Source organism: Ceratotherium simum, chromosome 2 (genome assembly GCF_057802395.1).
Source record: "Ceratotherium simum simum isolate JZ-2026a chromosome 2, ASM5780239v1, whole genome shotgun sequence".
Taxonomy (NCBI): domain Eukaryota; kingdom Metazoa; phylum Chordata; class Mammalia; order Perissodactyla; family Rhinocerotidae; genus Ceratotherium; species Ceratotherium simum.
Genome location: NC_141901.1, coordinates 35,060,472 through 35,072,274, shown reverse-complemented (window position 1 = coordinate 35,072,274; position 11,803 = coordinate 35,060,472). Strand labels below are relative to the sequence as shown.

Genomic DNA, 11,803 nt, shown 5'->3' with positions numbered 1-11,803 from the left:
TTAAATTCAGTGTTATTAATCATTATCATCATGACTGATTGGGTGCATGTAAATACAAATTAATATAAACATTCTGCTTTCTCTTCTTCATATGTATATCCTACACTCTCCCATACACTTTAGGCCGTATTAGCCATATGTAGTAGATTGTATTTATAAATGTATTTCTTTCTCCACGTTTTTGTGTGTGTGTGTGTGTGTGTGTGTTTATTTGGTATTTAAGAAGAAATTATAGCTAGTGGTCTACACTGCACTAAATTTTGTTTGATATCTTAGTCCCTCATTAACTTGTCAAATTCTAATATTTGTTCTATGAGTTTGAAATGTCAACTGCCAACTTTGACCACTGTGACCATCAAGTCCATTGATTCTATTTTCTCTTTTCTTCCATCTTTCCCTTCCCACTTCTTATAGAATTATTTCAACCCAGTCCAAGGTATACCATTCACACTATTTTTCCCACCTTATCCCCTCCTAGATCTTTGTTTTAGATCTACAATTCAATACACTCAGTGGTGACCAGCTGTTCAAATGTCCCAATTTACTCAGTTCCCTCTTCTTGGGTGGAGTTCCTCCTGAAAAGACTCCTCAGGATGGAAGCAGGACTCCCCGAGGGTTGCACGTATAACACTCTTTTCTGCTGCCTTGATACGTGGGCAGCTTGGTGAATAGAAAGTACTTGCCCACAATGACTTTTCTTGAGCTTTTATGAGATATCGTCCCGCTTTGTATGTTCTGTTGAGATGTAGAATGTAAATTGATTTTTCTCTGCATTGCATGTGAATTGGCTTCTCTGGGGAGCAGAGAGAGCTCTGGAGCTTCAGAGGAATTGTGTTTTCTTTTTCTTTAAAATCTATCAGTTCTAAGAGGCTAGGTCTTAGAGTTGAGCATTGCAGTTCTATGTCTCCCAGGTAGCTAGACTTCGATCCTTTCTCATCATCTTTTCTTCATTTCTGTTCTGTTGGATGCTTTCATTTCTTTGTTCAATGTCCCTTCTAGTCTTTTTAGACAAATATGTTGCCCTTATGAACCTTGTCATTTAGCTTATTTTTCAGAGAATTTTCTTTTGCTTCAATTTTTTCCTAATTTCTGCCAATTCTAATTTCTGATTTTCTGTTTCTTATCCACTTCTCTTTTGAGTTGTGTATTTCTTATGTGAAGTTTTGTGTTTTTCGTACCTACAAATGCTTTGTTAGGAACATTTAAGTCAGATAGGGATGTCATTTTATAGTTTTTCTATGTTTTGTGATGGATTTTGAGGGAAATCGTTTCTCGAGCTGAAATCTTTGACTCTCTATTTCTATTCTTCTCTTCTGTCACCTTGGAATACATGTCTGCTCTGTGATTTTCACGTTAACATGCCTAGGTTTACCTGAACGAGAAACAGAAGTTCTATGCAGGAGAGGACAGGTGCTATGAGTGGCTTAGTGGAGTTCTTAGGTCTAGATCTCTCTCTTCGGTGCAATTACTCTCATAGATGTAAGGTTGTGAGGATGGGTGTGGCATGTTCTGATTCTGGGATCCTATTTTCTTCCAGGAGGACCTTTAATTTCTACCACTTGCTTCAAATAGATTCACAAACACTGCCAATTCAACTTCAGATCCACAGGGTTTTCATTGAACATTTACCTTTCATCTGAAGCTCCTTTCTCTAACACCAAACATCTTGTGATAAGGACACAGGGAGTAAGAGAATTAGAATATCCCACAATGTCTTCTTTGCTTTTTCCCACATGATATAGACAAAAGAATAAAGATACTAGCAACAATACCACTAGCAACATGATGGAGAAAAGTGGTTTTTGGTTTTGTTACTGTCTTGGGGTATAGATAAATTATTGTTTTCAAGTCTCTTGGAATAGTTCTAATCCATATGGTTGTTCTACAACACGATTACACAGGTTCGTTTGTTACATTGTGTTTTCAGTGTCTGGAGTCCCAATTTAAAAAATTTAATTTAGTTTTATAATTATGTCAGAATGAATATGGTTTGCAACTCATATCTAACCAAACAAGGTACATTCCAAATAGTCTAGCCTTGACACTAAGATCTGCAAGCTTCTCAAAGCCCTGGGTGGAGGTGAATCAGTGACCCCTGGTCTCCACAGAGGCTGGTTCTGTAGCCAGGATTCCTCTTTCTGGTTGAGTTTGGGAGGAAAGGATGAGATTTCTCGGAGTCAGTTTCAAAGCTTAGCTTAACAGCAGCTTCAGTGTCCAATGGAGACTTAGGAGCTAGAAATTCTGAATAAAATCTGAATAAGTTAGAATAGAATCAATTAAAATTCTCAGTAAAATAGGTCATTTAAACAAAATACGGTACTTCCAATTTAGGTCTCCAACTGTTGACGCCAAAAACTGAGACACAATCACTAATGACTGAGCTGGCCCCATCCCAGTTTCTCACACCTACCACATACTCACAAACAGGGAAACAACGTCAGCACTGTGACTCAGCTGCCTTTAGTAACATATTACAAAAGAGACGACCTCAGGGAATAAAGATGGTCTGTTTCGCAAGCAGGAATGAAAGGAATACTGACTCTGTGTCTTCAACAGGTAAATGATATGGAAAAGTTTCCTTGATAACTCATCTTCAGTCTTTAACCAAGACATACACACACACATTCACTATGTATATATGTAGAAACACAACTCCTTAAATCGTCCTCTCCATCCACTTCAGTCAAGAACGAGTATTTACTACTCGGTATCTCAGTTGTGCAATACAGTGACATAGTGACACAGATGCAACCTAGTCGCTGAGGGAACTGAGAAATATTGCTCCTACACTATACATCAAACTGCTAAAATTTGACTAGTAAAATTTGGGGGAATAAAACAATAAATTTTTAAACTATATTTAGATTTAATAATATTTCAGATGTTCATTCTTTGGGTGTTAACACATGGTTTTATCCTCTGCTGAATACTGATTCTAACATGGGACTATTGAGGTTACACGGCCAAAATATATACTCAGTGACTTCTACCAAAAAGGTGTATAATTGCTGGATTGGATCTCCAGCAGTCCTAAAACCTGGGCCTGGTAGGGAGATGTTGTGATTGCAACACAGGTTTGCCATGTGCTGATATTCTGAAATACAGTCTCTTAAAGTTCCAAATAACAATAATTGGGGTATAATAATATATGTTAGTGTTTTTGAAAAATATGAAATCTGAATCAGTATATCTTAATATATATCCAAAGAGGTACACTCCGCATTAAAATTTCAAATACAATAAAACTAGTCTCCTTAAAAGAATTTCGCTATATCCATCCCTTGCTTAAAAGCCTATCACGGTTTTACGCCACTAAATACACCAGAATTTCAATACTGAAAATATCACTGTGTACTGGAATACCGAAAGCTTGTTTTGTAATCACAACGTCCTGGTGGCAGACCCAGGTTTTAGGCCTGGTTCTGGTCGGTTCTTGCCATTGTTGTTATTGTTTTTTAATTCTTAATCCTAGACATCTGAGTACTCTTTTCTTGTGTTAATTTATCTGGGACAACTGAGTAATTTGATTTATCTGAGACTGTCAGACAGAAGACCAAAATCTTTAGGGCCAGTGGAAAGAAGCTCATGGTGGTAGAGAGGAGAAGAAAAAAGAATGGTGTGAAACAGGGGAGGTCTAGTGGGTAGTTGTAAATCATGCTATTAGAAAATAAACATTGAGTGAGCTTTGAATTGACATGAATGCTTTGACCAATACTTTTAAATTCTGATTTAAACACTCTGGGGTGGGGTTTGGATATTAGTATTTTTAAAAAGCTCCATTAAGATGCATCGAGGAATTAGAAGGACTATGGATCTAGTAGGATCTCAGTCAGCAGTGTAGAAGTGTCCCATGTGTGTGGCTACTTCATAGAAAAGCTGAATATCCGCCATGGGTGGAAGTAGCATTCTTCTCTCAACAGAACTCTGTGTACAGCCTGGAGAAAAGAGGAGAGGAAAAAAGATAGCTGGGTGGGCTAGACACGTGCTCTCTCTATTTCGATCAGAGTTTCGCACAATTTTTATAGTACAAGATACAGTAAGAATAAATTAAATAGAAACCCAGTGCACAAAAAGTAATACCTCCCCTATTATAAGTAATGGAATTCAGTGCTTTCTTTTCTACTTTTACAATGAAACCTGCAGCCCAGTATTCACTAAATTGATTTCACAGCTGACTAATTGGTTCAGACTGCAGATTGAAAAAGTTGTTTTTTATCAAATTTGGCCTTATGCAAAATCCCAATAAAGTATCTTAGGTCTCATTCTCCTATGTTGATCCTTTTTCATGCCCTTCTTTACCCTGGCACTCTTTCTTTAGGAGAAGTTTGGAAGAAAATTGATGGGACTCTAGTATAACTAAAACTAACGCTTTTTCACTTTCACTTCAGAGTTTTGTGGGTCACCTACTGAGAATATTCCTAGAAATGCCCTAAGGTGTATCCTGGCATGAAATCCCCTTCAGAGAATTTTACTGTCTGTGGGATGAAAATGAAAGGGGCCCTGGTTAAACTCTCTGCTCTCCTTTTTGCTAATTCCATTTTGAGTTCCTCTTTTTGGAGTTCTGTCCTCAGTTCCTTTGGAGAAGAATTTCTCTGTAAAGCCTTACTCCTTTCCAGCCAAGGTGACTCAACAGCATCTACTGCCTGTTGACACCTCCAGATTGGAGCCTTTCCTCTCACCTTCCCCCAAATTATGGAAAGGGCCTGAGGCCTGGGTTCTAGTTCTAGGGTTGTCAATAACAGGTCCCGTGGCTTTGGTTAGTCCTTAGCCCCTTGGCATCACAATTCCTCATGTGTAAAAGGGGGAACTGGATATGCATCTATTCTGAGGTTGTTGTTGCCCCTCACATTCGAGGACTCTCCCATACCCTGCCCCTCCTCTGCAGAGGGCTGGGACATAGAGTTAAAGAGAGCATGTTTCTCTGCCAAGCGTCCTCTCCTTCCGACAGCAGCCTGTTTCTGAATGTGTGCGATGGATGCTAAGGACATCCCTCCCTGGGAGGTGTGAGAAAGCCATCACTTTGCTGCAAATGAAGGGGATTCAGGAGTGAAGTGGCTGCTGAGGAAAGGGTGGTAGGGGTCTGGCTAAGGCTCTGCAGCAGCTTTGAGCTGGGACATCACCAGGCTCCTGGTGGGATGAGGACAGGCTCCCTGGATGCTGCACCACAGACTGGATGTAAGTTTAGGGAGGTATTTCTTCTAACCTGTGGATCTCACTTTCCCCTTCAGCCAATTGTGGCTCCCTGCTTCAGCCTGCTCTCAACAGGAGCTCAGCATCCTGCTGGCCTCTGTCACCACATAGCCATTCCTCCAGGCTCAGCTATCAGCAGGACCTGACAAAGACTCACATTTGGTTTTTATTTTCTCTGCCTCTCTCAGATATCAAGTACTTCTGGAACTAAGAAAAGATATTGCTGATTTGAAAGAAACCGCATCATAAAAAGAAGCTTTTCCACTTGATGGAAAAAAATCTAAAACAGCAAGTCAATTTAAAGCCCAAAGGGAACACTGAAGGGATCCTTTGTTGAGAATCAGCATCACAACCACAAACCATCCTCCAAGATTTTCACTCCAAAGCCTGGTTTGAGGGGAGAAATCCCAGCCCTTCAGCCTCCAATTGTGATAATCGCTAAGGAGACCAATACCTAGACCCACACACAGTTATGAGAGACCTTAACCCTTGCTCCTCTCAGTTCCCATCCTGTACATCACCGGAATCGGGAGCAACTGGCAGCAGACAACATGACACACTGGGCATTCTTTGCCACCAGATGGGCTGCGCTAGGAGCAGACAGCATTAACTATGCAGAGTCCTTGATGCATAGTTTAGCCTGAGGTAGTTATCAGACAAGCATGGAATTTAGACTGTTGAACAAGACAACTGCCCTGTCTTTCTTCAAATAGTCAATGTCACCACCAATAAGATGACAAACAGAAGAGACATTTGGAGTTCTAAACGACTAAAAAGATTTTAGTCCTTTTGAACCAGAAACATCTCCTCACCTTTTGTTGTTTTAGTTGGTGGTGACACTCCCTCGTTTGTAGAGATCAGGTGAGTTGTCTGGCTCAGTGGTCTACACTACGTAGTTGTCTGACCATTTCCTCACGAGGAAATTCAGGCTGACCCTCTTGCCAAGAACACTGCATAGTTAATGCTGTGTGCTTCCTAGTGCAGCCCACCTGGAGACCAAGAATGTGAAGTTTATGCATCACTATTTTTGTCATACTAGCATTGGTCACTTTGTTACTGAGGGGCCTATAAGATCTGTACCTTGTAAAGACACATTTTTTTCTTTCTATAACGAGCAAGTAAGTTGGTGAGTGGCCCTTTGAGAGTGTATGAATATCCTCTTTTTTAACGATCTTTCTCTAAAAATTTACCATCCATTAATGACCCCTCCTGTGTGTCAATTATCATATTCATATTTGTACATTGGGCATTTTCTAATTCAATCATTCCTATATACTTGTATTTGCTGGCAGTGTGCCATGAAAAAGAACATTCCCACCCCCTTCCACACTATTAATATTTTTGTTTTGACTATAACTATGGAGTCGTGAATTTTTTAAATTCAGTGTTATAAATCATTACCATCATGAATGATTGGGTGAATACAAATATAAATTAATATAAATATTCTTCTTTTTCCTCTTCATATTTATATCCTAAATTCTCCCACAGCTTTTGGGCTATAGTAACCATGCACAGTAGATTGTATTTACTATAGTTCTTTCTCCATTGTTTTCTAGAGAACACGTGATTTCTCTATTCACTGTAACATTTATAAAGAATGTGAACGATCTTAATTTAGTTGTACTGAGAACGTGGTTCCCATGGTACAAGCAACTCACGAACAAATCATCACTCTGAAAATTAGCTTTTCCCTACTGAGCAAGCTCAGGCTAGGACTCCAGAGATTTTTAATAAGCTTGATACACAATTGCTCAATATATGGTATATGGTATTAAGGGTATTCAAATAAATCACCACAATATGACTTTAGGCCAGTCACTTATTAGGTTTCAATGACCTCAGTTTAAGCAGCCTTTGGACAACACTTTCTTCTGCCACAGAATGTACTTTTGAGCTCTGTTACATAGCAATATCATCCTGCAGTTTGTATGGGGTGTGATGGAGGTGGGACCTCAACTTTGAAAAGTAATCTGCCCAGTCCTTAATTCTCTTAGTCATGAATGCCTAGTGGAACACTTGGAGGTCACGACCGTTGTCACCCTTGTGAAACCACCAGCCTAGCCAATCCCAGCAGAGTTATAGAGACACACGAATCAGGAGAATTTCCCACATTTCAGGCTCACTAACCGTGGGTAGGATGTAGGTTAGGAGATGGCTCTCTCTCGGGCCACACCTCTCTTCCCGACCCCAGCTGCTGTGCCACTAAACATTATTGTACACACGTGGCATATATCCTTTCCACCCTGGCCAGGGCCTGTATCTTCCCACGTACGTCAGAGAAACACCAACACAGGTCACTGGTATGTGCCCACCCAGGCAGACCCAGCAACACTGTTCCATAGAAACTGCCCCTGCAGCCACTCCTGTTGAATATATTGCTTGTCCAAAGGCAGATATAATTACATCATCAGATTTATTACATGTATTCAGGGAGATATATGTGAAATTTTTAAATGGCTTTGACACACAGAAAAGAGATCCTGTGGAATTGTAATGAAATTCCTAAGTTACATATACAGAGTTTAATTTTTATAGAAAGTAAAAATCAAAACAAAGCACACATATCAACAGAGGATGAGGCAGGGAGGTAGAGATGCCAAAATTCACTTCAAGTTATGTGAAACCCAATACATTGCCGTGGGGGGAAACTGAGTCAACATTATAGCGGGTTACGTTAAGAAGAATACTAATAGGCAGTTGGGATAGATATCCTTTGGCTAAATTAACTAGCCACAAGCTAAGTAGAGTATATTCTCAGATGGACTCCACAGTCTCAAGGGTATGAAAGATTGGTAGAGACTAAAAGAAGAATGTGTAAAATCTTACATTTTTCTTTGAGGAAAAGCATCAAGGACAATTCAAATGGAAACAGATCAATGAATGACCTCAACAGATTCCTCAATAAAAGAAAGTTGCTGAAAATTATAGCTGCCTTGATGTTTTTCTCTGCACATGCAACACTGAACAAGGAGAAATTCTCAGATTGGAGAAAGTGTTTGGAAGGATCAGCACAGGTAAGCCAAAAACTGAAATGAAAGGGGCTGAGAAGGATGGTCTCCTTCCCTGGAGACCTTCACAGAGGAGCTAAGCAGCCTTGGAGCTCTGACATCGGGAGCCTTGTTCTTTGTGGTCTGCAACTCTGAGGTGATGTGGGGTCTGATGAAGCTTCCTGACTTACGAGGTGTACCTCAGGGAACCTTATTTCAAGCAGAAGAGAAGCATCACAGCCTCCTCACCTCCAGCATAATTAAAAATACCTTTGTTTCCACTAGATTTATTGTTCGTTTATTTCTCCTCTCACCCACTTTGGGACCCTCCACTTCCTCCTCATGGCTGTATCTCTCCTTGTCTCCCACCCACAGTCGTCTGCAGGGCCCACATGACTGAGGAAGCAGTTATCCAGATGTCATACAGTTGGGCTGACTCTTCACTTAGGAGCTGCCGTTGTGGGGCCATGTTCGGATGGGGCCTCTTTAGCGACCTGACCTCTTTCAACTGTTATTTCACTTCAGCTCATCCACATGGATTTGGAGAAAACTGGGTCATTGATAAGATGCCTAATGCATCTCTTCCTCTCTCTTCCCATAGAAGAGGCAGTAACTGTGCTCTTCAAGAAAGTATTCTCCCCTGAGTGCTGAGACCATCCAGCAGTAAGAGGACAAGAGATAAACCAGAGCTGGACAGAAAGAGCTAAAGGCTCAGGTGGAGGAATCTACTCTGGTCCCTCCAGGTAGGACCCCTTCCCTGGAGGAGGGAAGCTTCTTACTAAAGGCCACCAGAGACAAAGGACTTGCACTACAACTGCCGAGTCCTTCTCCCTGGTTTGGTTTGCTGTATAGGTCGTTACTTTCAGATAAAATTCACTACAAATACACACAGTTAAAGTACATAATTCATATTACAACTTTTGTGGGCCCTAGGCACTTTTGCCTTCATGGGCCCCCTCATCCATGAAATATTAAAAAGTGTAGTCTACCACTGTGTTGGTATAAAGAAAATGTATTACTATTATTATACGTGAAAACATTCTCTTTGACCTAAAAGAAAATGACTTTTCTTTTGATTTTAAAATAAATTAATACACATTTCCCTGTGCCTACTGTGTGGATCCCTAGGGCACCCTGTGTGCCATCATGAGATGGAGGAGGAAGGGGAGCGGGTTGGAGAGGCAGGATATGGGAGGAATAAGAGGGACAGAGGAGGGGGAGGAGCAGGAGGAGAAGGAGGGGGAGGATGGAGAGCTGAATACCAAGGAGATTCTATTCCCTGGCCCCAGAATGGCAGCCCCTCTCTCTCTGGGACACTCCCTTACCAGAATCTGCACACACACACCCCGCCCTCATCTCTCATCCTCCAGCCTCCCTTCTTCCCACATGAACAGCCTCTCATTCCTCCTCTCATGCCCTGATTCTAGGGATTCTTTCCTTTTCCACTGGGTCTCCCCAAGCTTGGGCCCAAGTCCTTCACCTGGAGCAGGACTGTCCCCTCCCAACCCCCACCTCCGCAGGCCCTTATTTGCCAACCCTTGTCTTGGGGTTCTGGAGAGTCTGAAGCATAAAAATCTCCCAAGAGAGAAGGAAGTGCAGGCCAGGTCTCCTCACAGACTCATGGGGTCCCCCTGCTAAATGGAATCCAGCCGTCCCAGGTCATTCTAGTTGGATTTGTGAAGATGTCAAACCTGAACGGAGCAGGGAGGATGGACACAGAAAACACACTGATTAGTACCTTAACATGTAGGCTTATATCTATATATCCAGTACATCACATTCATTCAGTTTTGTTTTATTCTGTTCATATGACTCAGATAATCTGCATGCATTGCTTTATAGATTTTTTTTTCTTTTTTACCTCAGAAAGGCTTGGATAGGCATAACACAGGACCCCAGAATTCCACTCTTTGTTGTGTAATCCACTGTGCCCAGGACACTGCACCAGAAGGACCATAGCCTCATTGTGTGAAAGATCCACAACCTGGAAACAACCAAAATGTCCATCGTCAATAGAATGGATAACTAAATTGTGGTCTATTTCATTAGCAACCACAATGGAGGAATCACTGATGACTATTAAATCCATAATTTTTAGGGAAAAAAGCCAGGCATAAGAGAATACATACTATGCGATTACAGGTTAAAATCCAGACCTGTGAATTGGGCCTAATAAACAAAATTATAAAATATGTAAACAAGGAATGAAGCATCATGAAAATAAGACTGTGGTTACTGCCAAGGGCAGGGAGGGAGAGGTGATGAGGAAGGGGCATGTGGGAAGCTTCTGGAAGCCTCACATGTTCTAGGTATTGATCTAGGTGCTGGTTATGTTCATTTATAGCCATTCATTAAGCTGTACATTTATGTTTTAGGCAGCCTTCTGCATATTGTGTTACACAATGAAAGAAACAAATATCTTTCTGTCAATGCACATCATACCAGGAAGCACAAACTGTGCTAGGTGAGTAATGGGGTTATCTTACTCTGCACAGCACTATGAGGTGTGGGGTACTATTACACCCATATGACCCACGAGGAAAGTGCGTGTGATAACTATGGCAGAGAAGTGGACTTCCCAGTTACCCCCGGTATTATGTGGGCCCATAGGGCAGAGCTCCTCAAGGGTAGCGTGGCCAGAGCATTCCAAATATCTCAGAGCCCTTAGACAGGAAATGCCCCACGCAGAGGTGAGGGGACCATGGCCTCCAACAGAAGTCAACAACCTGGGAGAGAACATACAGCCAGAGAAGAGGCAGAACCTACAGAAGATCACTTGAGGTTCCCAGCATCCACTTTGTTACGTGTCCCCAAAAGCTCACCCCCCAAGTAAACACGTGGGAATACACACACACGCACACACACTCACAGAGCAACAACAAAAGAAAAAACAATAGCTGGCAGCAACAGCAACAAAGCAGCAACAGTAAAGACACTAGACCTGCCAAGCTTGTGTCTGCTCCAGGGTCTGTGGCCGCCTCTATGAAATACGCAGGAGAGAGCCCCACCGCCCGCAGCGCCGAGTCAGCGGAAGAGCGAGAGTGGTCAGTTTGGAAGGAAGGAAGGCAAGACGGGAAGAACCAAAAACTAGCAAGGAGAACTAGAAGCTCGGGATTAAAACAGCTCTCACTAAATCCCAAATAGAATAAAACCCACACACCATAACTCACTACCACACATCATACAGGCAATTCGGCAGAGTCAGGAAAACGGCAGAGATAAGAAAATACCAGGTACAGCCGGACGGACCACCGCACCCTGAGGAAGCACGCCCATGCTGAGGACATCTCGGGTATCACACTTGGAAAACTGCTTCCTGCCGCCCTGCCGGATCCTTGTATTCCTTACCGTGTGCATTCACGGTCTCAAGCACCTCCCCCACACCAGCCCCGGAGCTCCAGCACACAGAAGTTGTTGCAGATTCAGCAACAGTCCCGCACTCCGTCCCCCCGGGTCAGGAAGTCATCTAGAGCGTGAGTAACGGGCGCCTAAACGGCGGACCCCGGAACTGCCTCATCTACAGAAGACACGCCCCCTACCCGGCATCATTGGCTCTTGCCTGCCTTCCGCCCCACGCCCCGCCCCCGGCCGCATCTCGCCTCCCAATCCATCGTCCCTGCCAA

At 42.4% G+C, this 11,803-nt stretch overlaps 1 long non-coding RNA gene across 2 annotated transcripts; it reads right to left on the bottom strand.

Annotated features, from left to right (window-relative positions):
- Positions 1 to 68: 68 nt before the first annotated feature.
- LOC147917881 (uncharacterized) lies at positions 69 to 11,693 on the bottom strand. Of its 2 annotated transcripts, XR_015554661.1 has the most exons (4): positions 11,529 to 11,693; positions 10,042 to 10,164; positions 9,717 to 9,871; positions 69 to 3,935 (listed from the first exon to the last, which is right to left on the bottom strand). It is a non-coding gene; the product is annotated as an uncharacterized LOC147917881 (long non-coding RNA). The 2 variants fall into 2 exon arrangements; XR_015554660.1 differs by lacking the exon at positions 69 to 3,935 and having other exon boundaries at positions 7,590 to 9,871.
- Positions 11,694 to 11,803: the final 110 nt, after the last annotated feature.